A 27,451-nucleotide genomic window follows, 5' to 3' on the forward strand; every position below is an offset into this window, starting at 1 on the left:
AAAAGCAGTGAGATTTCATCCCCTGCTTCACAATGAATTCCCAAAATTAATAGATTTCCATTATACTTGCAGAATTTTAAATAATACAGCCAACCAGACCTGGCTCCTGCTTTTTGTCAGAAACAGCAGGTGGCAATATAATTTCAAGCATCTTTTCAAAACTTTCTCATAGAGAAAATCATCTTATAAGGACTATAAAACAAGTTTCACAGTCCATTTAGATTTCTTTTTATTTTAATATTTTATAAATCATTAGTGTTTTGCTAGGCAAGTGATATGTTCTTTCAAAAAGCTGGTAGTAGTTGGTGGTTTCAGAAATTGGGTAAAAACCAGTTGTGTTCTTTGTAGACAAATCAAGACTATCTACAAAACTTGTCTTGCCTCTGTGGAACTGGATCTTTCAAAACTGGCAAGTCTTTTAGGCATTTGATAAAATACTACGCAAAATAAAGTTATTTGGGCAAATAAGCAGATTGTAAATTGTGTAAAAGGACTTCCTACACGGTAAAAAAAATATTGATTCCATACTGCACACTTGGCTTTATATTGTGAAGGCCAGATAACTTCTTTTTTGCTTTCAAACTGCCTTGGGAACATCATGTGTCATTCCTGCATTAAGAGGCAGAAGTCTAAAAATATCCAAAGTCCCTTAACTGAGCTGCAGTTTCACAACCAGCATTCCTAAGTCTTTGGTTTATCATTCTAGAGGACTGAATAAAAATGCTTTCAGGCTACATGCATCTCTCCTAAGGATCATGAAACACTATACAAGCACTTCAAGCACTCATTAATTAAACTTTTGAATAGCTTGTATAAGCAAGGTAAGAGGATGGGATTTCAGTGGGCGGTAGGTGTTATGAAAGCCCCATCAGGTGTCTGTCTTGATCTGCAGACACATAAATACCATTAATATCTGGTTGTAATTGACTTCAGAGAACAAGTCACATTGTTTTTTCCAATCACTTACTCATGAGATCCCCACTCAGAGTGGTTGCATCTGTTTTCTAGGTGGATAAATGGATTGGCACAATGATTAAATTCAACACTGTCAGTCATGCCTTGTGGAAGCTGGAACTATGGGGCTTTGGCTTGGAATTCAGTTTGCAAATGTATTTACAATGCAAATGCAGCTGAGAGGGTCCCCCAAGGATACATTTCTTTGGGGCTTGAATATGGAAAACAGCCAGATTTGTATTTGGCATTGTTGCTGCATGGGCAAGTGTTTTTTAAATAGTTGAATATTCTATTAGTGTGGTTTGAATCCATTAATTTCTGGTTTTTAACTTACTTTTGGAGGAAGGGATTCCCAAACCGTTTCAGAATAATGTGACTTTCATAGAAAGTGTATCCTCACACCCTTTAGTGATGGGCAGAAATCATTATCCTTCCTCTTAATACTTGTATGTAGTTTCTCTACCCAGCCATTGCAGTAAAGGAAATCAGGAGTGTCCTTCAAGTTTCAAATTCATATGTAGCTTTCAGGGCTTCTGGAGTTAAATGGGAAACCCGAACAGTTTTGGCCTTGCTTCCAAGACATTTTAGATAATGCAAATGGAAGTTTTTAGACTTGTTTCCTTGATTGCTTCCTGCAAAAGCAACATTATGAAGAGTAACTATCAACTGAATGCAATCAAATGCTAGCATGAGATGGTGTTAATCTTTAGCCAGCAGGCACTTGATGATTAATGGAGTGAACGTGTGATCTGTGTACCAAATAAACTGAGTGTTAAATTTAAAAAAAAAAAGTTTCTTTAAAGAAAATATTTTGCTTTTTGATATTCCAGTTGATACAGGACTGCATGTTTTGATTCAAAACTATAATTCCTAACAGGGGCTTATGTGATGTCCATAAATTAGTCTTTATATCTGATATAATAGATTACTACATACTGAGAAGTTTATAAACACTAGAATATTTCTAAAATATATGTCTCTGTAGCAGAGGAATTCAGTTTCTGATAGCTGCCTTGGTGGCCAAGAAATATGGACCCATACCATACTTCTGTTCTCAGTGTGGGGTTTTGCACATTTCCTTCCTTCATACAGATGGATTAAAATGATAGCTGTGCTTGAGATTGCGTACATGGGCATTGTGTTTGCATAACCTGTTCTGTGGGGTATTAATGCTTTTATATTCTCAAATATGCACAGTTTAGACCACCAAGAAGCACATAAGGAATGTAAAGAATGTTCTAACTGCATATATGTTACTGAACAACATTAAACTCAGAGGAGGAGAAACTCAGGAGTAAACAACCCAAATTTATGTAAATTGAAACCTGCAGCAGTCTTTCCCTTCCATAACATGCAAGTCCATGGGTTTGATTGGGCTGTAGTCAGATGGATGGGTGGTAAAAATGGCTGTTGCTCCAGTGGAGTTGCTGTGGTAGATAAGAGACAGGCAAACAGAAGATTTCAAGATGTAACAAAAAGTTGCACCATATCAGAATAAGAAATCTTAATTTCCACTTGCGATAAACCATTAAATTGGCTGCTTGGGCTCTATAACATTTGCCATAAGTATTTGTGGAGTAATTTGTGAATTTGGGTATCTCATGCACACCTAATGGTAACCTTTGCACTCAGGTTTGTTTGTAGGAATTATTCAGAGATGGCATAAGTGGATCTTTCCCCAAAAGGTTACTCACTTTTTAAAGCAAGCCTGCTTCAAAAGGACAGGTGTAGTTGCTGCAGATCTGTTTGTGCACAGCACTTTGAAATTGCACATAGCCATAGTTCTCCTCACAGTCAATTCCTGTTTTGTTTCTTCACATGGAAATTTTAACTGAAAAAAAAATCTCAAATCCGTCATAAAAATTATTTCAACGTTTATGTGACTAAAAAGGATTTCTATGTAGAATTATGATAGAAGTGGTACCAAGTGTAGAAAGTAGGCAAGGTAAGGTATGGTAAGGCAAAACCCTATCAAGAAAAGAATGTATTGCAGTCTAAGTTAAGAACCTGAGGGGCTGCAGATTTTCTTTCTGCATTCTTACTAGCAGAGAAACAAAAACTCATGGTCCTTTACTGTAATATGGAGTGACTGTCAAAACATGAGGTTGTCATATTCCTTACCAATATATTTCTCAATAAGTGTTGGGAAAGAATAAATTTTGCACCAAAATAGCAGTATTTTCTGGTAATGAGAGATTAGAGTGCTATTTATATAATGCTAATATGTAGTGTCAACTTTGGATTTTTAAAAAAATTAAATTACAAATGATCAGTTTATTAAGTGTTCCTTTGGAACAATGTATCATTTTTTGTACCCCTAAAAATATTTTTGGTGTAGTTTATAATTAAACACTAAAAGCAAGGATTACCACTTAACATTTCATTTTTGTCAGGAAAGTATCTCCTGCAAAATACTTACAAATGAGTCTCTTCTGCAGTCTTGACTGAAATGCATTATGCAGAAATCTGACAACTGCTCAGTACAATTTGCAAGCTGCAGAGAATTCAAAATAGTCTTTGATGTCTAGGCAGAAATTCACTGTACAGCAGGGAGTTTAGGTCGCTTCCCTGCAATTTATCAGCCCATGTTCTGTTTAATTAAGACATGGCAAGCATCTCAGGATTAGCCTTTGACAGCTCAGAGTTTTTGCTCCAGGTTAATAAGACTGATTTTTTTTTCTCTACTATTTTTCCCCTTTATAAAATTCCAACAGGCTGTCAAATCTTCTACTACTTTTCTTGGGGGACCATTCTTTTGGAGAGAGACGTCAAATTGGTGATGCACTGGTGACTTCTTCAGCTTCATGCATAGTAACTGGCCCATGTGAAATGGGCTGATGAAATTTTGCTACATAGAAGCATTTAATGTTATAAAAGTAATATCTCACAGCAGGTATAAAATAAATGTCCAATATGAGGACTGAAGAAACTGTCCTCACAAGAAATCAATCAGTATGGATTGGAACATACACCAATGAAAGCTAAGTGAAAAACAACAAGAACCTTAGCAAGAACAGCAGAAAAAAAACAAATAATTGAACTAGTAATGATGTTTGTTTGTTATTGTTATCAAATATTAATGATTTTCATGAAACCAGGGAAAACTGTGGTAAATCAAATACTAATAAAGGAAAACTGTATTATAGTTTAAAAATTAAGAATGTTGTCTTAAAGAGACCAAAGGAGTAGAGAAAAGAGGGAGAAAGTTAAGTCCTCTGAATACAAAAAATGGGTCAAGCCACTGGATTTTTCTGAGCAAGCACTTGATCAGGTCTTACACCTTCCCTCTCCTTTATTCTGCTTTTGTATGCATACACTTTTAAAGTGCAACTTACCTTAAAAAGAAAATGTCCATAAATTAAAAACTCCTAAGATAAAAACAACTATATCCCTTCAATAAGAAATGTTCATCAGAGTTTGGACAAATCATTATGCAGAGGATATTCTAGGAGAAAGCACTGAAGCAATTCAACTTAAACCAGCTGCAGAAATAAAAAAGAAAATTATAGCTTTGGCAAATGAATGCTAGCAATTATATTTCCATCAGTTTGTATTATACTGTTTGTCTTCTTGGGATAAGATTGAACTTACTCAGTCTGAACCATTCTGATTGTTAGAACTTGGGCAAAGGAACTGTTCAGAAGAAGCCCTGAGGGAAAGGAAAACCATGTGTTCATGCTGTAATGGATCATATCTGAAAAGTGAAAGCTATGTTCTGGGCTCCTGGGGCTTCTTCTGTTCAATTTCTAAAGCCAAATTTTCCAGGGATTTTAGGGTGGACTCAGCACTGAGTTGCAGAGCTTCCTCACCTTGGGAAGTGAGGGCAGGTATAAAGGGGCTTTTTTTGTGCAGGAAATGAATGGAGCCCTGACAGTATGTACAAACAAATAATTTTTCTTCAAAAATGAATGTTTGCATGCTTTTTTCAAATTTCTGATTGGGGGACAGCTAAAGAAATGCTGCACATGTTAAAGTGGTCTGTGAGGGTGTAGTAAGTACAAATATTACACTTTATTGTAACATGACTTAGGAAAATAATTAATATACGCTTGTGATGTTTAGGGAAAATGGGACTATTTTGTGTATTTAAAAGTTTTGTATCTACATTAAAGTTTATTTGTCTGATAAAGGTAGGGAAACACATCCATGGGCCACAGGCAAAAATGAGCCTGTGGAGATCTTTGACTGCCTAAATCATGCATGAAAAAAGATAACCAAAACAGTAATTGCAGATTCAGCTCTGAGTAGAAGATACTCTTGCAGAAATTGATTTGGTTAAAAACCATCAACTACACTGAATCCTCCTGCCTGTTAAATTTAACAGTAGAAAAAGGCTTTTAGAATTAGAAATACTTTTCTTTTATGCATATTTTTAACCTGTCCAAACCTTAGGTTTTTAACCTGTCCAAACCTTAGGTATGGCTGAAACCGAAAATGCAGCATAATAAAGATTTAACAAAAAAGGAAAGAATGACCTATGCTAATGTAATGCTTTCTGTCATCTTTTGTTCGAGTGTCCCATTTTGTCAGGTTTTCTAAGCAAAGCTCTTTAACTGTAACTTGCTTCTTAAACCAAGTTAGTCTTGATCTTGGATATATTTCAAAATAATTTAAATCTCAACAAATGCTACTTGCTGAGTATTATAATTTTCATTAGTGCTTTAGAATTTCTGAGCATGTAAATTAATTTAGTTGTAGTCCTTATCACTCTTTGAAGAGAATGTTAATTATATCTGGCAATAATTGTTTTGCAGAAAATTGGGGAATCAGCCTGGATCTCTTGAACAGTTTATGATTCAATCCCACTTCATGAGTAAGCTTTGCCAACTGTTTTGTTTTTACAATGAAAGCTTTAATATATGTGGGGGTGTGTGTACACATGCATACATACATTAAATATATATAAATATATGGAGTTCTTATAAGCATACTTACCCAAAAATATAAGTATTTACTGTATTTCTTTTCTGCTTGTTGTGAAAGCTTCACACTGTTGAATTAGATAAGCTTGAATAGAAACAGATTGGGACACCAGTAATTCAGGATATTCTTTTTGAATAGGCAAAGGAGCTTTATTAAGAAAAGGAGATAAATCTGTTGTGCCATGGCTTTCAAAAATGTTCTATGCTTCTGCAAAACAATTATTGCCAGATATAATTGACATTCTCTTCAAAGAAAAAACACTTATCTGGCTACTACAGGACAAGCCAGAAGGTGGTGATGACAAGTGTGACATGGAACCATCGTGTCCTTACTGGAGCTCAGGTCAGGCTGGAGTTCCTTCTGCAGGGGCTTTTCTGTCCTGCTGTAAGCAAGTGAACATCTGATAGTGCTGCTGTGTTATAGTCTGGAACAAATGAAATCTGCCAGCCATTATTCCAGTATCTACAAGTAATTGCCTCATACTTGGACAAATCTTTATGAGTTACAAAAAGTTACCAGTTTCTGAAAGGAAGTTCTGTAGTGCTGTGTCATACCTGGGTTTTTTAATTGAGTATGCTTTCACAAGCATACTCATGGGTAATTCAAAAGTGTACATTATTGGATCAGAATCATAAGAATGAGCTGAATTCTGTCACTTTTATGTATACTAAGTTGAAAATAACTGGGGTCTAAAAGGATTATTGCCAGACCAATGAACGTTTCAGAAAAGGACTCTGTATCTGGAAACACAAATACAAATATTTTCCCTGAAATTTTCGATGATTATTCTTAGCCAATTGTATGTTTGTGAGTGCTTTTTGACTTATATTTTGGGAGTTAAATTACAGAGCTAGATATACTGTGTGGAACTACTATCCTGTCAGAAATGCCCAAATGGAATTTCCAAAGATCACCTGTGAAACTGCCCTATGGCCAGGAGCTCAAAAGCATTGCTTGCTATTCCTGGATAATTGGGGTATAACCTCTTTCCTCCCTACTTTACTTTTCCTTTTGCAAAAAAGACCAGTATTAATAAAGACTTTGATAAGGTTTTTCTTCAAATACGTTAGATTATACAGTAAGTAGCATCTCCCTTTCATAGCATGTACACTGCTCTTGTTTCCAGTAACACAGAAAAATGCAGTTTCATCTCATCTCTATGGCTACGTGGCATTATGCAGTGTGACTTTTGAAAAATTGTAATTTAATTTTTTTCACGGTAAATAAAGTCTTTTGTTCAGTCACAGGGAGGAGTAGAATACTGAAAATAATAATATAAGGCTACATGGCTCTTCATGTCTATGATATATAATATTTCATAAACGATTTAAATAATTGGCAAATTGAAGGAGTGAAGCTTCCATAAAAGCTTCTCTGAAAGGGATTCCTTACACAGAACTTGCTGTATACATATCACCCCTGATAGCTGCAGTATAGAAGGGGTGGTTGTCTGAATGATCTCTCCCTTTCTCTGTATATATATATATATATATATATATATATAGAGAGAGAGAGAGAGAGAGAGAGAGAGAGATAATAGATAGAAGGGACCTGTTGCCTGTGTCTTTTTCACTTCCATCTCTTTCCTAAAAAAAAGGAGTCACCGTGTTTTCTTTTCTCATGCTAAAGAAATCAACAACATAGAACACTTGAAATCTTTCTGAATGACATTTCTATACCTGTGAAGTTTGAATAAGCCAAATAACACCACCATGGGATTAAACTAAATTTTAAGGCCATTTGGAAGAACATAAAATGCTTACACATTTAACTCTTGGTTTGGTGAATAAAAAGAAGATGACATCTGTGACAATTAGAACTTTACATCATGCAAAATTTAAAAAAAGGGAGAAAAATAGGGGCAGCGGTACTGTTGAGTGCCTAAAGGGCTGAAGCTGCTGAGCAATTTATGAGGAACTGATTTATGAGAGTTCCAAGCTCAAAATGCATTCTACAGGTGCTTCAGAAACAGCAATTTCTGTCTTCCTAATAAGTATGATATGACAATGAAGACTTTCTATTCCCTCCTTCCATCTGTGTTCTACAGCCATCTGTCATACTTTATCCCTGTTTTGATTGAAAATGTTCCTGATTTATGCAGTGTTTGTATTTACAAACTGAATAACCAATAGGCTGCTGTGGGACCCATGGATTTCAGCCCTTGGCAGGAGGGCCCCTGTTACAAGAGGCCATTTTTATCCTTAGAGTTGTTAAATTCTGGCCTCTAATGCTTATCACGAAATAACTAAGAAAAAGCACAGTTGCACTCTATTGTCCTGAGGACACACCACCTCTGAATAATAACAGATCATCCAAAGGATGTCTGGAAACAACTGAGTCACCAGAATGGTAATACTTCCTAAAACATAACTCAGGCTTATCAATAAATAGATATTTTTTCCTCTGATGCCAAATGTCTGTTATTATATTTAACATATAGATGCTCTGTAGTCTTTGATGAGTCTTTAAATTGACACAAATGGAATTTTTAACTAAAATTACACAAGCATTTACTTTAAATTTTAAAAAGCTATTTGATTTACTGTAAATGTATCCAGTCAATTGTATGTCAGCACTTTAAAGATAATTGTTCCTTTTTCCTAGAGAGATATGTATTTAATATAAGCAACAATTTAGATATATGCTTCCTCAAATTATGACTAACAAACAAGTTGAAACTGCTAATAAATAACTTGGGAAAGATAAAAATGGCTCAGAAGTATCCTTACTGTGTTCCTATAAAATGTGATTGCATCAGGAGAGCAGCAGAGAGAACAGCATATAAAAACGAAAATAATGTTTTGACAATTTATGTTTTTTTTGATAGCTTCCCTTCAAAATCAGACCATGAAAAGACCATGTCTTATGAAAAGGGGGGATAAAATATTGAGGGATTGAGTAAAACAAATCTTTAGTTTATGTTTCTGCAATAAAAATTAGCACTGATAGTGCTAGAATAGTGCTAGGAAACAGTTAATCTGGTTTTTGAGTACAAGAACTGTGCAACCTTAGGGATGCTGGTTCACCTTGGGTTCTACTGTAAGAAGAAAATTGCATTCTCAGGGATAACACTGTATCCTAAATTCCATCAAAACCTCACTACCAGAGGTCATTGGTGTAGGCAGCATCATGCCTGTACTTGAGGTGCTGACCATTGCTGACCCGGGCTAATAAAAAGTACTTCATCAGTAACTCGGTAGCTTTGACTTATTCTTCTGGTATCTATTCCATAACCACAGCCATAATTCCATTGCAACATGGAGTTTTTTTCTTCTACAAATAAAAATTCTAATGATTGCAGTACTTTATTCTGATCTTTCCCCCACTTCTCTTATTCATATCTTCCTTAGGTTTTATTCCCCCTACTGTATGTGTCTTAGTCATTTCTACACCTCTGAAAGCGTTCTACACTCCCAGCTGATCTGCCAAAAGCATCTCTAAGATCCACGCTAATTACACGGGTGGGTTTGGTGACCACCGCTTAAATTTCAAATGGCAACATGCAGATCTTGAATATTTTCTGTTCTATATCAGAACTGCATGATTTTGGAACACCTCAGTTTGAGCTTCAGTAGCGTACAGCATCTTTTAATAACTTAGTGTAGGAGAACTGCAGTACCCCAACCGTCTGCTTTTTGCTGAACTCTCTGAAGCAGCCAATTTTGTCTTGCAGAACGTGGCTGCTGCACATGCTGAGTGCTGATTGCAAGTATTATCTTAAGAGAATCACTTCTCAATATTTAGGAACATGACTCTCCTTTCAAAGGCATGCTTTTGGGCTTTTATACCCCTGCTGGCTTCATCTCACCAGGAGCTACCTGTCAAACACCATCTTTCAGTTCTACAGCTGCCTTTGCTGCTGTGTTATGTTTATCAAAAAAATTGGGAGGAAGAAGAGGACTGTTAAAAAAACCACAACCTGCAGCTTCTTAAGAAGCAAAGAAAGTAGCCTGGCAAGAAAAAGAAACCTGTGCTATAGTGCAACCAGGGTTTGAGAAGGGCCTGAAACCAAGACTCAGAGCCTTTGGGCAGCCTAATCTGCTTTACAGAGAGATCATGAAAATTGAATGCAGGTAGGAGCCCTGCAGGAAAACGTATAACAAGAATATTTCTGCCAGGCATTTTTCCTTGCCTACCAACCTTTTGTGTTAGCAGGTATGACAGGAAAGTTCAGTAATGGGTGTGCTGGGCAGGCACTATACGAGGTGCTGGAGATCTGGGGGTTAATGTGCTCACAACCTGAACTCACCTTACACTCCTGAGTACTTGCTGCTGTACCAAATCCTTCATAAGCCTGATCTTCTTTCTTCACTTGTGTTCCTTATAATACATTGTGAATCACCATAATCTCTGCTCTGTAACAATACCACAGAAGTGCTATTTCACTCAATTAATGTAATTGTAAACTATTATAAATTAAATAACTGTCAACTTCCAAAATACTTTGTTTTCTCTAGTTATGCTTCCATGTTCCCATCTTTTCTTCTCATTCAAAACCACAAAGTAGTCTAGATTACCTTTTATTTCTAAATTAACCCTGGGCCATGGAAATGTTTAGGATCCTAAAATTCCAACTGAACCTTAACACCAAAACCATGAATCCAATTAGCTGCATGAAAGAAGCAGACAAAATATTTCCAGTGAGATAAGGTTTGTGCAGAGAGGTAGTATGTTTTCTTAGACCAATTGCTGTAGCTGCAAAATATTTCTACTAATTTTCAAATGCACTCCTCTTCATGGCTGTATGGTGAAGGTATTAAAAAAGATTTAATACCTTCTTTAATATAAAGGAAATAAAAAATATATTTGAAAATTGAAAATACATTTAAATAAAGAGCAGAGAAATTTAAGTAAGTGTAAATAAGATGCAGAGAAAAGTTATTTAAAATACTGCTGCTGTTACTTCTGCCTCCTGTTTTATCCCAAGGTCTCTCTGGTTCTTAATTCATGTTAAAGATGGTCATATGCAGCTCTCACACAGCAGCAGCAGCAGCACAGTCTGCTCAGGGATCAAGAAATCATGCTCTGTATTGTAGTCTGATCTTTCGTGGTTTATAAAAATCTTTTTAACTGAGCTATACTCAAGTGATTAATGCATTTATCCTTCCCTTCACAGTGGCTGCTGCTGTAAAATATGGTTTGTCTGTCTCTCTTGTGCTATACTTATTTGCTTTCTGATTGCCCTGAAGATTTCAGGATAAATTCAGTACTGCATGGCAAAATACTGCTTTACCCAACATGAAAAATCTTTTTGTTTAGAGTCAATAGTTCACTTGTATATAGGTGTCTGACATCCTGAAGGAGCAAAAATGGAAATAAGCTATATCTGTGAGGTTTTCTATTGCTTTGCTCTTACCTTCTCTGTGGCTGATAAATGTAGTGAAATTTTGCATTGCATTGCTTCCTCTAGCTTGTAATTTAACAAAAGAGTTTTACCAATACTTCTATTTGTTTCTATTGCCTGGCTTTTCCTGGGAGTTCTAAATCTGCTTCTCATCATTTCTATATTGCTTCAGCATAGATTATGTGTTTTTTCTGTTTGTTTTTTTTTTTTTTTCACATCTGCCAAAAGAATGCTTGATACCAATGCATTGACAGGAGCATCCATATTTCTTCACCCTTAAAGGTGAGTGAAGGATAGAGTAACAATTGTTTATAGGCTTCATTTTTCTTCCTGTGTTTCAAGGTGTATCATTTTTCAGCTAATTCAAGTAAGTTTTCTTCCCAAGATTATGTCTAAATGGACAGAAAGATTATGGGGAAATGAAAGTTATATTTAATCCATAACCAGAACTGAGTGGTAACAAAAAAAAAAAATCCTTGAATTTGCAAGAACTTTATTACGAGAGCCACCTTCTGCCTCATGGCACAGTTACACCTCAGGCACAGTCATGCTCATGATCTGCACACACTGAGTCTTGCAGCCCACAAAATAGAAGTGCCAGACTGGCAGGGAGGAATTCCTGTACTTTAGCAGCCATTTCGTACCCAGTTGTAGGGAAATGTTATATAATATCAAGCTGACAATTTAATATATTTCTCCCTTTCTATTTTAACTTGTGAGCCTTCTCATTTTTTTTCTATATAGCTTAATAAAGAAAAGTCATCAGTTGAATTTAACGTTGGCCTCCATTATTGGTTTATACATAAGTTCTTCTGTTACAATGTGTGATTGTGTTTCTATCACTGAAGTCACAGATTGCTCTTAGTTAGAAAGATAATCAGCAAACTTTATGAGTGGAATAGGATGTAAAAGTGGGATTGGAGAAATGAAGAAAGCAGAAACTCCCAGGGGAGGAATGCAAAAAAGGCACTGCTGAGTTGGATCCTGGATCTAAAGCCTCCCCTAAGGAAAGTTCTTCATCTGCAATCATCAGTACTGAATAGGCTTTCTTTAAAGGCACATTTCAGGGTCTGAGGGGAACTTAATTCATTAGATGCTTCTGTAGTCAGACAATCAACCAGAGAGAAGGAACTTCACCTACAGTTACATCTCTGCTAGTAAATTAAACAGGTTCAGGAAACACTTCTTGGCACAGAAACTGAACTGTTAAATTATTAGAAAAATCATGTTTTGGACTGGACAAACTCCCCCTATCCCAGTTCTCAAGCATGTTTTGGAAACTGGCATAAGTTTGTGCATAGTCTCAACTGGAATTCTTTATGGGAATATGCTATTTTGGGAGTTGAGAGAGTCCAGAGGCACAAATCAAGATAATGCTAAGCCATTTCTTCTTTATTCTAGAGAACTGTTCTACAAATATTTAATTACATGTGCTTGCATTCATATGGTTTACAGGGCTGCTTCTAAGTGATAAAAATAAATGAGAAAAAACCATCATCTCTTTTTAGTTCTAGAGTTGGTACAATAAGGGGGCATAACCTCTTGAAGACAGATCCTCAAGTAGTGGCCAAGTTTTGCTCAAATGTGGGAGAAGTTCTGATATTTCACAAAGTCAGGGTAGTAGATGATTGACATAGAAATACTGATAAAAGGATGTTTAAAAGCCTTTATTTTAAAGCCTGTATTTAATCTTTCTTCAATTTTAAAGCCTGTATTTTATCTTTATTCAATTTTAAAGGCCAGGACTTAAATGAAGTAGTCAGAATTATTTGTGCTATTTGTTATTCTGTGTCACAGCACTGACAATCTCAATGACAAAATGGATATCCAATGGTTATGAGATCCTGTTGTGAGTAAAATGGGACAACAAAGTTAAGATTACTTCAGTGAAGATTATGGAGTAGGTGACAACTGTCTGGTAACTGAAATGTAGGATTCTTTGTCTAGCCTTAGGTTGTACATGGAGCAAAAACTACATTAGTAAATATAGAAATCTAGTGTTCTTGGGTTTTCTAGACTGGTTTTTTTTTTTTGCATAGTACCACAAAAGTTTTGGATGAACCACAGAAGCAGGAAAAGTGTTTTCTTCTTAAAGGCTCTGGGACTTTGTAGTGAAGAAGATTTCAAGATTGAGACAGCCTGAACCTTTGTATCATAGATTTTTTTTTTTTACTGTGGAATTGTGGAGGTTTTTTCATGTTTGTATGCAGAGGAGTATTACTATATGTGTAAAAGCACCTATAAAACAATGTTTTAAATTGTTTAATTAATATATAAAATAAATCTAACTTAATTCCCCATAAATGCACTTTGTGTAATCCTGTGAAGTATTATATAGTGGATATAATGTGTTACGCTCTCAAAACAGTCTGGAAATTGTCTCAGTGCGTCTATATAGAGTAACAGATGGAATACTATCAATACTATCCCCTTATTATAGATATAACAGTAATGTGAAGCTCACACCTGCTATGTAATGTCAGTTATTAGCTAATAATTAACCTTTGTGGGAGCTGGAGTTGCCATCCATGGTCAGGTGTTTTGTATTTCTTGTTATTCAGTTGGACACGTAGCTCCTCAACAGAATCCACAAGGAGCACAAAAGAGGCAAGCAGCTCTAGGTTCAGTGTCAGTTTCAAAGCAGCCATACAGGGCTACTGGTTTTAATTATTTTCACATTATTCCTGAATTTGGTTGATCTAATAGGGCCATACTCACTGCAGAAATTTGCTTCCATTTGGAACTGCTGTGGTGGATAGAGTTTAGTTCCCCCAGCTCAGGTAGTTTTGTTCCTCTCCCAGTCCTCCCACCATGTGAATGTGATTAAGGCAGTGCCTCAGGCTTCAGTACTCAGCTGTTTCAAGTTGGAGGAGATTGTGCTGCCAGTAAAAGGTTCCCTCACTGAATAACTGCCCTGTAGTTCTTCTGGGAAAAGGTGATGGGTAGGGGTGAATAATCCTGTAATCCTAGTGTTTTTACATACTAGGTTTCCTGTAGAGTTTGAGATCATAAGTAGGGAAGAAGATGTGTTTTCTGCAGCTTGAGAATTAAGAGGAGAACCTCAGCTACCTTCAGATGAAGTGCCTCATGCTGACACTTGTAAGTAAAATTTTATTATCTGTATTTACTTTTCAGGAGTGAGGTTGGCATTTGGAAGCTTAATTCTTACTGAAAAGTCAGTTGGACATTAGCTCTGAAGTGATTTTAAAAAGCCCCAAACCAGCATCTAAGAGTTTGCTAGTCAGTGCCCATTTAGCAGCACTCCTCTAGAACAGTCACTGTGCATATTCATGTGTCCAATAGTGGTAGCAGTAATACTGTGTTTCCAACCAGGAAAATAAAGGGTCATGGATAAAATTTAAAATGTTAAACCTAATTCAAGATATTTAAGGTGTGTATGCTACATACTGTTAGAAATTCCTGGAGTTTGAGTGTTCCTAAGAAATATGTTTAACTCTCTGAAATATGTTGTAAAGCTGCTGCAAAAGCCTATTAATAACCCTATTTTGAGATGTGGAAGCTGGAGGTCTTATGTGAGGTGGGTATTTTTACTATTAAATTATTTTAGTATTTTTGCTCTATTTCTTACTGTGATATTAACAGCATCTGCCAGAGTAGCTTTATTTCTGTCCTGAATAGACATAGGCTGTGCAGTACACAGTAAACTGCTGTATTATGTAATTACAAAAGAGTATATTTTCCTTGTTTGTTTTTTGCATTATAATACATTATAATGAATTCCTCAATTGTCTCTTGTGTGTTCAGGTATATTCAAGTAACACTTTTCCTTCCTCTGTAAAGCATGTGATCATGTAAATGAATACTAAATAAATTATACTAATAATTTTTAAAACCACAATAGCAGTCTTGAGTGATATGCCATGAGGAAAGCAAAACAGAAGCTTAACATGTAGTGGGAAACTATTTTGTAATTCAGTTTGACAGGTATTTGTAGGTGAAAATAAAAACTAATAAAGAGGAAAGAACAGTCCATAGTTAATGACTCATGAATGCACCATCTCTGTGGACTTGACTGATAGGGCCTCATTCTGAAATCAACAGAAAATTGGATTTTATTTCAATTACTTTGTTTGTATGGAGTTTTTTGTTTCTTTCGAGTCAAGTGCTTACTCGAAATCTGATCACCACATCATGGTAAAGGCAATATTTTTTTTTTTTTTAGTTCTGTAAATCAAGTTAGGGAAGCACAGAGGAATAGGGTGGGGCCAGGTTCAATGACTAGAGCTGAAATACATTTTCTTGGGTTTTTAAAGCACACACCTGCAGTTGCTTGCTAGGAATTATGTAGCAGGGACCAAGCTTAAAGAAATTTCTTTTTAAAGAAATTAAGCACTAAATAACATCCAGCTTCATAAAAATGAAAGGGAGCAAGCTGCTGCTAAAGTCTTAGTATCACAGGTGAGAAGAAAAGAAAGATGTGGGAAAGATGAAGGGATGCACAGGAATTGAAGACAGTAACATTATACATTATGTGTTATTTTGAATTATTTATACTTAGAATAAGTAAACAGAATGGTTGTAATAAGTATGTTTTACATGCTTCTGCTTCCAACATCAGAATAGCATAGATGGAGGAAAATAAGAGACTCGAAAATCTGTATTTCATGTTTGCTTGGTTCGGGCCTTAATTGTGGGCTAATTGAAATTTTTAAAAAATTGCCATTAATTTCAGTGGGGTTTCCATGGCTCCTGATGTGAAAGCAGAAAGAACTGTGAATATACTGTGTTTTTAAGGTAGAAAACAAATAAACTGAAGTCTGCTAGCCAAAAATCTATTTGAAGATAGAAACTGTTGACAAGTGCAAACATTAGGCATAGTGTCACATGGCACCTTATAACATAAACACTGGTTTAAGTTTTACAACAGACTGCTTTCCTCTAACAGTTGGCTGAAAGATATGTCTAGTAGTTAATGGGAACCTCTTACAATAAGCAAAATAAAAAAGTGTGGTAGTTTACTTATATGATCTGCCTCTTTTTGTGCTTAATGGCACCCACCTGCATCATGGCACCAAGGACGACACAGATGGTCCTGTGATTAGACTGAAATGAGAACTTCCACCAGCTGCAAAGAAGTCAGCCTTAAGGACACAATTGCTATTATCTTACCCTTTGGATTTGGATTCTGGCATGGCCTTGAATGTAAGGCATGAATATTATTGAAGGGTTTGGATTATGTGACCCTGAGGTTCTTTGCATGGATGTTGTTTCTACTAATACAATAAGTAGATTAACTGTAAAATTCTGATTACTTCCCTCCCTTCTCTTGAACTGCACATTTTTCTAACAAGTCCTGTTGAGTGCAATTTGGCAAAATATTTTTTTTTCCCACCTATCCACATGGTCTTATCCATGGTGGGTATATTCTGTTCTTTGGCACTGGCAGTGCTGGCAGTCCCCTGCAGAGGGTCTGCTGCTCTGAGATGGGCTGTGATGAACTCTGCTATAAAGTTTATTGAATGACAGCAAGCTTAATTCATTGCAGTATTGTTGCAGCCTTATGGCAGCTCTGTCTTCCCACAGTGATTATTCCTTGGAAAGAAGATTCTTAGGCTACTGGTCCTCTGTCAGGACGCTTCTGGCTTTTGCTGGCTATCACAAGGCCCTTGGTCTTTGCCAGTGAGTGAGTCACAAAAAGATAAGGCAGAACCTGATGTTCCTTGTCTTTGCATATAGACAGGAATGGTGTGACATGTTGTTTAAAAAACTGTCAGCAGCTGACACCACTTAGAACAAAAGTCCTGTCATCATTAACAGTACTGAGACAGAATTGGTTTTAGCAATATTGAGACAGGTCTGTAAGAAATTCTTATTTCACACTGAATCCAAATTAAGGGCTAAGCTGAAAATGGACACATTTGTGCTCTGAAGCATTCAGTGTAGTGACCCACATTTTGTAGTATTATCTGTTTTCTTACAGATGCAGACTTGCTAACTCTTGAGGAATACTTAGTTTGCTTTTCAGATCAAGTGAAATTATTTGTATACAAAACCATGTCCCTTCTTGTAAATTTCTCCAGGAACAGATTTTCTCTGCCCATATTTTTCATAGTTTTGAAACTATTTGAACAGAAGTGTCTTCAAATAAGTATGCAGATTTAAAAGCAATTGAACTCTGCATTTTAATCATGGTTATTCCATTACTTTGAACTCAGAAAAAGTATTTGCCCTCTATTGCAATTATAGCTGAGGTAGGTGGGTACTGTAAGAGTGTGTCCCTTTCTTGGGGAAATACAAGCCTGTTATGCTCCTGCTGGGAATGGCATTCTAGCATCTCCAAATAAATATCTGTGACAGCCAATTTTTTTAACTGGCTTTGGATAATTCAGATACAGCAATAAAGGGATTATGCTAATTTTAAACATGATTGGTTGACATCAATTTGATTTGACATAATTTTTAACAGTAATTCCATAAAAGTTGTTCTTGTCAATGATGTTTAATAGTGGCATTTATAGATGCATATGTGAGAGAAATAAAATAGAGGTTATATTAAAGCAACTACAGATCTGAAATTGTTCTTAAAATCATTGTTATAGCAATGAGATCAAGAGGAGACAGATGAAATATGTTTGTGAAATTTTGTGTAGGCTAAGATATGAAGGTGCATTGAAGCTAAAGACTGAAGGTGGTTACTTATAATTGTATACAAAGCCATTAAACTAAAAAGAATTGATAAGAGGGAAAAATAGAAGAGGAACAAACCCTCTGTTCTTAGGATGAGAAGCCAGTGATGTTTATAGAAGTTTCTTTCATCCCCCTTAATAAAAAGCAATAAAATCTCAGCAATAACTTTTAATGCAGTTTGCAGTTTTCTTACGAAAAATGGTTTTCAGGCTTTGTATAGCAGATAATCTGTGGGGTTTCTTTTTACCCTGCATACTGCTTTTTGAAAAAAAATCCACAAATACGGATGTCATCTTAATTTCTTTTGCAGTTAAGCCCGAACACGGATTCAGATTTCTGGGTTTGTTCTGTTTATGTAAATGCATGCATATGGCAATGGATTTTTAGGCATCATGTTCTGAAGCACCTGCCTTTGAACGTTTCTGGCCTTCGGTGAACAGGGGCGAGAAAGCAATTTATCCTCTGCAGTTTTACGCAGACCTAGGTGTATTTTTAGGCTGTTTCACAGTGAGTAACACACTCGCAGCCGTTGGCTGGGTGGGGGCTGGAACCCGCGGGCTGGCGATGAATGGACAGAGACAGACGCTCGCAGGAATCGGGGCTGCGGTGCGTGCGCTGCTGCTGCTGCTGCCCCCGGCGGCTCCGAGCCGCGCCGCTGGAGCCCCGGCTCCTCGGGAATGCTGGGAATGTTGAGTCAGGGACTGGCAACCCAGACAGCCCGGGCTCGCAGCTGACTGAGGGAGACTCGCTAAGGGACGGGAAGAGGAGGCACAGGGGCACACGAGCCTCCCCCGACTGCAGCAGGTTCCTTCTCTTCAGCCCCTCGCAGGTATTCCGCGGCTCCGGCTCTCCCTGCTGCCGCCTTCCTCCGCGCAAATGGGATGCCAGCTAAACGTGATGTTGTAAAATCCATGTGAGGACGAAAGGCAGATGCAATGATTTGAAAGGTGAGAAGCCTAAACAAGAATATGGCTGGGATGCATGACTGTAAATTTACTGTGATCAAGGAAATGCTGGATATTGCTTTTTACAACTGTCTGGTAGCTGAATCCAGAGATGAATTTGCAGAATAGGCTTTTTATATTGCTTTGGAAACACATTGTAATAAATGGGACCAAGTGCACATCTTATTCTGGTAACAGAGTGCCTCTCCCTACAGAATCGTCAACCAGAAACCTCTCTTGCAATTTCTATTAAAAGCAGCCATAGGAGTCTATTTTTTAATATGTTTTAAAAAATTTTTTTTGGTGCCTAGTGTTTAAAAATATTGTTGTTAAAGTTTTCTAGAATAGAATTGATGAGTTTTGGAAATTACTAGCTTTATGCCTAAATAATGGATAATGTTTGGTGTTTTAAAAACCGTGTCAGGAAAAAAGGTGAGAGATTTCTGCTCCCTTCTAGTGGCTGGCAAATGGAAACAGATGCTAACAGGGTATTATTTTTTAGTTATATAATTAATGAATACATACTGTGGTCCCTCATTAATGATGCTGGGGTTTATTTTTTTTTTTAAGAAAAGATCATTTTAGGCTGGACAAGTGATGGATGTGATGAAATCCACGCCTATGTTTACCAAGGATACGTAGATATCAAGGATACATAGACATTTTTCTGAGAGCACTACAATAGTAATTTGATAGAGAAGGATATATATATATATTTTTATTAGTGTGTGATTGATTTCTAGGCGGCTACCTGCTAAGCCTTGTGATGGATGGATGGGAATCTATTCCCTTAGCGGCGAATTGCTCTTCCCCTGGTGATGGACACGCCGGCCGACCACTGGCATTGGCAGACACGAGCTCGTTGCATACGAGCACGGCCAATAAGTGCAGCCAAGGGGAGGGCAAATCCTACTTGCCAGGGTTACTTTTCTGGTCGGCTTTCTAAATCAGTGGTTTCACTTGGCTGTTGTCGTTCGGGATTTGGTTTTATTTCCATCCCTGTACCTCCAGCCTCACGTGCGTGTCCAGGGCGGCCGCCTCGAACGCGGCCCCTTCCCGGCAGCCGCGCCGGGCGCAGGCCCCGCTCCGGCTCCCCCTCCTCGGAGGGCGGGGAAGGGAGGGAGGTTCCTCTCCATCAAGACGCTTCGCCCCGGCACTTGGTTTCCCCGTCGCCAAGCCGAGGACGGAGCGGATCCCCCGTGTCAGCCCGGCCGCCCTGCCCTGAGGGGGATGCGCTGCCGCTCTCCTCCCTCCCACCCTCCCCCGGGAATGGCAGAGCTCCACAGCCTGCATGGGGGTGCGGGGAGAGCCCTCCTGCGGCCCTCTCCCAGCCCGGTGCGGGGGGAACACCGGGCACTGCCCTCCCAGCCTCCCTGCTCGGCAGCGGGGCTGAGGGAGCCCGGCCGCCTTGCCGGCCCGGCTCCGCGGAGCGGCGGTGTCAGGGCTGCACGTCCCCACGGGGACCCCAAACCAATTCCTCTGCCGGGGGGATTTCCTCGGACTGTCCCCGTGGAAGGGCGGGGGATGGCGAACGCTCCCAGAGCTCCGGTGAAGGAAACACCAGCCATAAAACCCCACCAGCAGCAGAGCAGGCGAAGCTCCCTCAGCCGCAGTCCCCTCACGGTCGCATGTGCTGGAGCAGTGCATTCCCTGTTAGTTCCTTTCCCCGAGCAGCAGGAGGAAAAGGGCCCTTTGCTTTAAGGGTCTGTTTCTGCACACGCAGAGTGTGTAATGGTATATCCAGGTCCCTTAAGGAATATGTTTGTGGGAAAAGCTTTCTTAGTTTCTTGATGGAAGAAACTTACAGTCCAAGTCTTGGCTTTGTGGGTGACTGTGTTAATGGCTGTGTGTGAAAGTGCCTCCCCATCTCCTCAGTGCCTTAAAGGAAGCATTTTTACTGCTATTATTTTTGTTTGAAAGCTCTGGGTAAAATGGCTTTCAAAGGCATCAAGGTGAGTTAGCATTTTCACTTTTCCTAGAGGAATCTGGGAGGAAGGAGAGGCTGCCTGTCCGGTGAGTGAAGGGAACATAATTTCTTCTTCCAAAGGCTCATTGAGATAAGGGCAGTCCCTGGGGTTTATGGCTGTCCAGCTCAGGCTGAAACTAAACCTTTGAACTATGGAGAAACCCCATCCTGTGCTTTATGAGCACACCCAGGATGGGAGTAGATCTTCCAACTAAGAACTGAGAAATGTCTTGGTTAGTGTTTGAGTGCCTTATTATACTCATTAGCCTTGCTCTTGTGGTTTGCCAGCATTTGGAGGAGACCCATCTTGCTGCCTCTTATCCTGTGGGTGGTTCTTCAACTCCTCTAATCTACTGCTAGTCAAATTCTGGTGGATGGTGGTGTGAGATCCATTGTCCATGCCGGTCCCTCCTGCTATTCCTTGCCTGCTCTGAAGGCTGTAGAAAGGTGTGGGCCTTATTCTTAGCAGCCAAATACCAAAAGAACACATACTACCATTTTAGCATGTAAAATATATGTGATACTTAGAGAATTATCTATTCAGCATGTGTTTTTGTATAAACGTGCTCAAGGTGATATTTTTTCTTTTGCTTTAGAAAGATGATTGTTACTGACCTTTGAAGGATGACTAAGAAAAAAGAGTGGGTTGTTCACCCCTCAAAGAGGGTGAGGCAACCAGCCTGTGTATCAGTTCCAAAGACCACATATGTTCCCCCACCTGTATCTCTTAGGGTGTTTATTATATTTTTATCCACTATGATGCATTTGTTATCATCTATTTAATTTAGTTTTTAAATGCCTGGGAGATATAGATATGGAGGATCTTAGATCCATGTAGGAAATATTACTCTGATACAGATTTTTTTTTTTAAATTATTATGTGACCCCTCTTAGCTGTGATATTTTGTTTGGTTTAGGATTGTGTTAAAATATTTTTGTGATTTAAGTCTTAGTTTTTGAATGATCTCATGTACTTAGCAATTATGAGCTTGCCTCAATGTATTTATATTTTGCAACACTAACACTAGCTTATATTTTCTGTCAAGTCCCGGCAAAAGGCTGAGAGCTATTTGAAAGTAAAATGACTTTGTAATTTCTTTTTCAGGGTTATACTTGAAACTAAATTCTGAAAATGAACTGTGTAGTGCTGCTTCTTCTGAGTGGTACTTTGACATTAAAAAAATACAAAGGCATATCAGCAGAAACATCAGTGAAATGTTGCTCTGGAGTATTTTGGTTTTAGTCCCTTTTTAAAGATGTAGAGTATTCTATAGAAAGAAACAATCTTAAACAATCTTTCACAGTCTTTCTGAAATCAAGTGAAATAGACTTATGTTGGTTTCTTACTGCTTGTATGTAAGATGCAAAAAAAACCCCAACCTGTTTGCTTGGAAAGCAGGAGTTGACTACTTGTGCAGGTCCAAGGGCTTTTCTAAGCATGGATATCCAATGTTTGTATGAGAAAATGTGTGTCTGATGAATTAGCATTGTGGAATTTAAATTTTGTTGTTGCTTTCTTGGCAATTGATTTTGGGAATTTTTATGATTAATTTAATGATGGTGGCTTTTAGATTCCCAGCTTTGGAATATCTTTAGTCAGTTTTTGTTTTAAAGTAATGGCAAAAATTAGGAACCACATCTCCTTTCAGGGACAGTGTCTCAGGTGTTGAGCTCTGCCAGAGGAGAAACAAGGAGCAAAGGTGTTTTAGCACTTCTCTGGATATGCTTCATTACTGCTATACCATTTCTAGTCACAGAAACTTGGAATTACTTCATGATATTAGAAATTTAGACTTTGCAATGGGCAGGTGATGTGCTGTCCCTTTACTTTAAAATGAGACTAGTGAGGGAGATGTGTAGAGTTGGAATTTCTGTGCTTTTAGGACAGCACAAGAATATGTCTAAGAATTTGAGGTCTATGTCAGTTTCAAATTGTGATTGGATGTGTGGGAGTCTTTAACATTTTGGATGTTTAGCAAAGCTGGAGCTTTTCTGTGAAATTTTAAGATTAGGTTTTTGAAAGGTGATACTTGCTTTCAAGATTATCTTAAAAACTCATTCTAAGACAGTCTTGCAGACTGGCATTCACTGGAAATGTTCTGGGCTAGTTACCACATGGCTTCTTTAATGATCAATGTACTTTTTATTTGGTTGGAATACCCCACTTGCAGTAAATACTGTTTGGTTTGGTTTTTTTTTTAATACTCCCCACTGTTTGTCCTGCTCATTATCCTATTCCTCTAACTGAAGTCACAGTGCAGGTATAGAATCTAGCAGCTAAATTCTACAAAAATTGAAAGTTGAGAGGTTTTTGAAGTGATTAAACTCTCATTGTGTGAGAAATGACATGGGACATTGAATAGAGTAAATGAATAGATGAAAGTGGTGCGTATATATAAATATATATTGTATAGGTATGTGTGGAAATGATACACTGTAGTTTCAGGATACTGTGGAGTTGGGCTGGGAAGCCACTGGAGAAAGCATTGTCTATAGTGATTGCTTAGTTGGGTACAATGTGCAATTTATTTTGAAGGAAGTGAAAGAAATGTAACAAATCTCTGCCATTTCTGAATTTAGTCCGAAAAAGCATTTTGCACAGAGCACTGGTAATGTGTGGGGCAGTTTCCCTCCAAGTGAATAACTCGGGTCACTTGGGATGCTGACTGATGGGACATAATCTTCTCCATACATTGAGAGGTTTACAGAGCACATCTTGGTCACTTCATTCCAATTCCTCATGGAGGTTTAATATGTCTGTACTTGTGGTTACACTGTTTGGTATGTTTGGGTTGTTTCATTGCAGGACGTGGAGGCCATAGTACTTGAATTCTCAGGAACTGATTTTTCTTTGTCAAATACGAGCTGAGTCTTGTTAGAAATTTTGCTGCTGCCCCTTTCAGTGTTATCTAAACACTTTTCATGGCCAGTAAAATTAATTTACTGGTAATCTGCTTAGATATATATTTTGTTATCTCTTGGCACATGCAGTGTCTGAATTATTTAATTACTTTATAAAAAAAGCACAGGTCTGTGTTATTTCTGTGATGGTGAGGCTTTTGACTTAAACAGTTTTCTGCAGTGCATTCTTTCCCTCAAAATATATTGCTGAAATACAGTTCTTACCACTTTTGTTCTTTGAACAATTCAGATTAGTGGACAAATGTCCTGGTAAATAAAGCACATTTATTTTTGTTTACCTATGTCCAATAACAGTGGAAGAAATGGGCACTCTCTGGAGTACCCATGCTTCTCTGGAAGACAGTTTGCTGTGTACAGCAAGTTTATTTTTGATAGCTGAGTCTTGGCAGTCATGATGTACCTCAGCTTTCATTTATAGACCTCATTTGAAATCTGCTCAAACCATTTGTTTTTCCTTAAGGAAACAGTTACAGTAACATCTGTCATCAACTTCAAATGTTAAATCAGGTGCCTGTGAGGACTTAGAAATTGCACTTGTGAACTGGTGTGATTGTGCTTAGCTGAGTGTGAGCCCAAAGAGGGCAGATTGGGCTGTGCTGTGAAATTATGAGCCAGCCACCAAGTGCTTGGGGAACTCTTCAGCTCTTTTGGTGAATAAATAAATAAAAAGGCAATTCCTGAAGTGCAATGTCTTCTAATGGTTCCAGGATGCTGATTCTATGATGAATTGAAAGCCAATCTGCTGAACCACTTCCATTGCTTACAGAGCCTGTAAGTTCCTTGGACAGCTTTGATCTGATGTGGCTGAAGCACAGCCAGTTTTTCTTTGGCATGGTACTGAAACGTGCATGCTCTTGTACCTGAGCAAAGACAGCAGAGGAGAGATGTTCTACAGGTTTTTACATTGTGATGGTTTCAAAGCACGCTGAATGCACGAACATGCTTCTTGTTTTGCAGTCTGAGGCTTCCTAAATATCCCAGTATTTAAGTATTCTAAGAAACTGCTGGAGGCTGCACAGTCTTAATAGCTGATCCTATGACTATTTTGTTGCCTTTTTACAGAGAATGGAAGCTTTGTAGCAAAAAAAGAAAAATATAGCTTTATCTTGCAGATGTGTAAGCCTGTGTTCAGTAACATTCATGAGAGTAGCCTTATTCAATTGAAAGTACTCCATTGTGTGGGGGCATTTCTGTTGGTTTCTAAACCATTAAGAGCTATAAATGCATCTTAAAATTAAAAGTATGACATAATTGTAAATGACAGACTATGTGAAAATAGACAAATTTACAGGTCAAACTATGAACTCGGTCAATTTCCATTTATACTATTTTCAGTTCTTAGGTTATTTTACTAAAATGAATGTAGTCTTTAATATGCATTTACTATATATATTACTAGCTGAACAACTTTTTGTTTCAAAGAATTGATATAAATGCTGACAGTACAGGAATTACAGAAAATGTCTGGTCTTTGTGGTTTTTCCTGGGAAACTCTTAGGTTTTCTTAAATCATGCTTATTTTTAAGCTCTACCTTCTTAAAGGATAATTTAGTCTATATCTGTGTTTCTGTAAATTTAGTCATTCAAGTTAGGTAAATGCTGACAAAAGCAAAGCATAACTGTGCTAATAATTAGGCATAACTTTCAAGTAATCCTGAAGAATGTTGTGTATTTTTACATTCTATTGTTTTTCCCCAAAGGAGACTGTTTTAGTAAAAATTCAAGACATATGATTGTTGTTGTTTTTCTTTAATAGACATTAAATGAAAAGTACGGTCCTGATTTACCAAGTGCCTTAGAATAATCCTCCACAAAATACTGGAGTTTGTTAATGCAGGCTTGCATTGATAAATGAGAATTCTTATTGAGAAGGGAATAAAAGGCAAGTGAATAACAATTGCAGGATGGAAGGCATGATGAATACAGACTAGGATGCAGAATTTAGCATACAAGGCACCTGCATACCTGCAAGGACTGAAATGTTAGGAAATATTTCTCTGGAGAACCAAAAGCTTACCAGGTCTTTAGAAATATCTGTGTATCCTGAGAACGTCATTATGGTGTGGGGAAGTTGAGAACCAAAAAACTGAGCAGGGACAAGCACTGTTTTGGAATTTGTGTGTTTCTATCCCTTGTCGCTTGTGATTCACACCACCCACCCTCCCACCTGTCGATAAAAAATAGAATGCCAATGTTAAGAGCTGCAGGGAGCAGATGGGCAGCAAAACAATGACATAGTGAGTGTGGCACTGGGAGCTTCAGTCAGTTGCAGCTGAGCTGTTTTACCCTGCACCTCTGGAGCTCTTCACATCACCGTTGGTGCTTGTGCTTCATAGTTTAAACAAAGGGTAGCCCTAAACATCCCTGCATCCGGGGGGTGACTGTTAAATCAGAAGGGGCTGGACAGTGAGAAAGGCTCAGCTCTGGCAGGTAACTTGTACAGTAACTTGTGACTCTCCGTGGTTGTGTTTGCCCAGACTTGACAGATAGGCTGCCCTATAGCTTTTTACAAAGATATACAGTGTGTTCTCTGGCATAACAATTACAATTAGATGTGATGGTTCTGCCTTTGCTTGGCTGTAGAAGCCTTTTTTTTTTAATGTTCAATTTTCAGGTCTTTAATATCTTTCATTTTATTTTTCTGATGTTATGTAACAAACTTGAAATTTCTCACCTTCCTTAAGTATTTTAGAAACCCCAGGAAGACTTGTCACATGCAGGACTGCAGGAAATAATTGTTTTAATGGAAGTGTTAGAGATAAAATGTTAAGAGTTTGAGCAACAAAGAGACCTAACTTAAAAGTTATAAAATAATGGTGATGTCAACTGGCGGAGTTTAAATTTTACTTATATTATTTAAAGCCCAATTCTAACTATAATGATGTTTTAAAACAATTATAATGTCTCAAACACTGTATTAAAAAGTAAAATGCTTTGAAAGAAATCTACCTTTCTTGAATACTAGGCTTGTTTTAAACCCATGAAACTTGTATAAAAGAGTTAAAAAGGTATTGTTGACCCTTCACTTAAGTATATTTGAGAGTAATATAATTGACAGTCCTGATAATGGTGTCAGAACTGCTTGCTTTTCACGATTTTTAATACAGCATTTTGAGCAAATATTTCAATTGGTGGAGTGTTCTGATTGCATGACAAGTGTTCATTGCTGTCACTGCACCTGACAGCATTAGAATGCCTGACAACTTTATTTTCCATATATGTCATTAGATGCATATTAAGCAGCCACTCCTACTTTTGCCTTCATATTTTCTTCTGTGTGAAAGAGAAATGAAAGGCAGGCAGGCTTGATGTGAGCTGTTCCTATGAGGTGATAAATGCCAGTTCTTCCATGTAGGACTGATGGGAGTTCAGGGACATGAGCAGCTCACAAGATTAAAACAGGCTTTGGAACTAACTTTATTTACAACTACATATGTGTAATTTTTACAACAAGCTACAAGAGAGGGGATAAATTAATGTCTGTTAACTAGTAAAATGAAATGTACTGTGCAGACTGTAGTAAATCTAAAATTTACAAAAGAAATGCAGATTCAGGACACTGTAAGCAACCTAAATGAAAATGTTGCTTTTGAAATTGTCATATACGCTTTGTTTTTCAAACTTGTAAGGAATAGCAGGAAGAAATGGATTATTTTCTTTTTCAGATTAAAAAAAGGTGGGTGAGAAGAAGTTACTTGGTCAGCCTGGTAAGCAGGAAAATAGAGTACTTTGTCCTTTTAATAGAAACAA

At 37.7% G+C, this 27,451-nt stretch overlaps 1 protein-coding gene across 1 annotated transcript in view; it reads left to right on the forward strand.

Moving 5' to 3' along the window:
- Positions 1–27,380: 27,380 nt before the first annotated feature.
- ERC2 (ELKS/RAB6-interacting/CAST family member 2) overlaps positions 27,381–27,451 on the forward strand; it is a 297,125-nt gene continuing 297,054 nt past the window's right edge. Inside the window, exon 1 of the mRNA XM_053954051.1 lies at positions 27,381–27,408. The gene's annotated coding sequence lies outside the window, so the exon portion shown is untranslated. The remainder of the gene's footprint in view (positions 27,409–27,451) is intronic.

This window comes from Vidua chalybeata, chromosome 12, assembly GCF_026979565.1.
Source record: "Vidua chalybeata isolate OUT-0048 chromosome 12, bVidCha1 merged haplotype, whole genome shotgun sequence".
Lineage (NCBI taxonomy): Eukaryota > Metazoa > Chordata > Aves > Passeriformes > Viduidae > Vidua > Vidua chalybeata.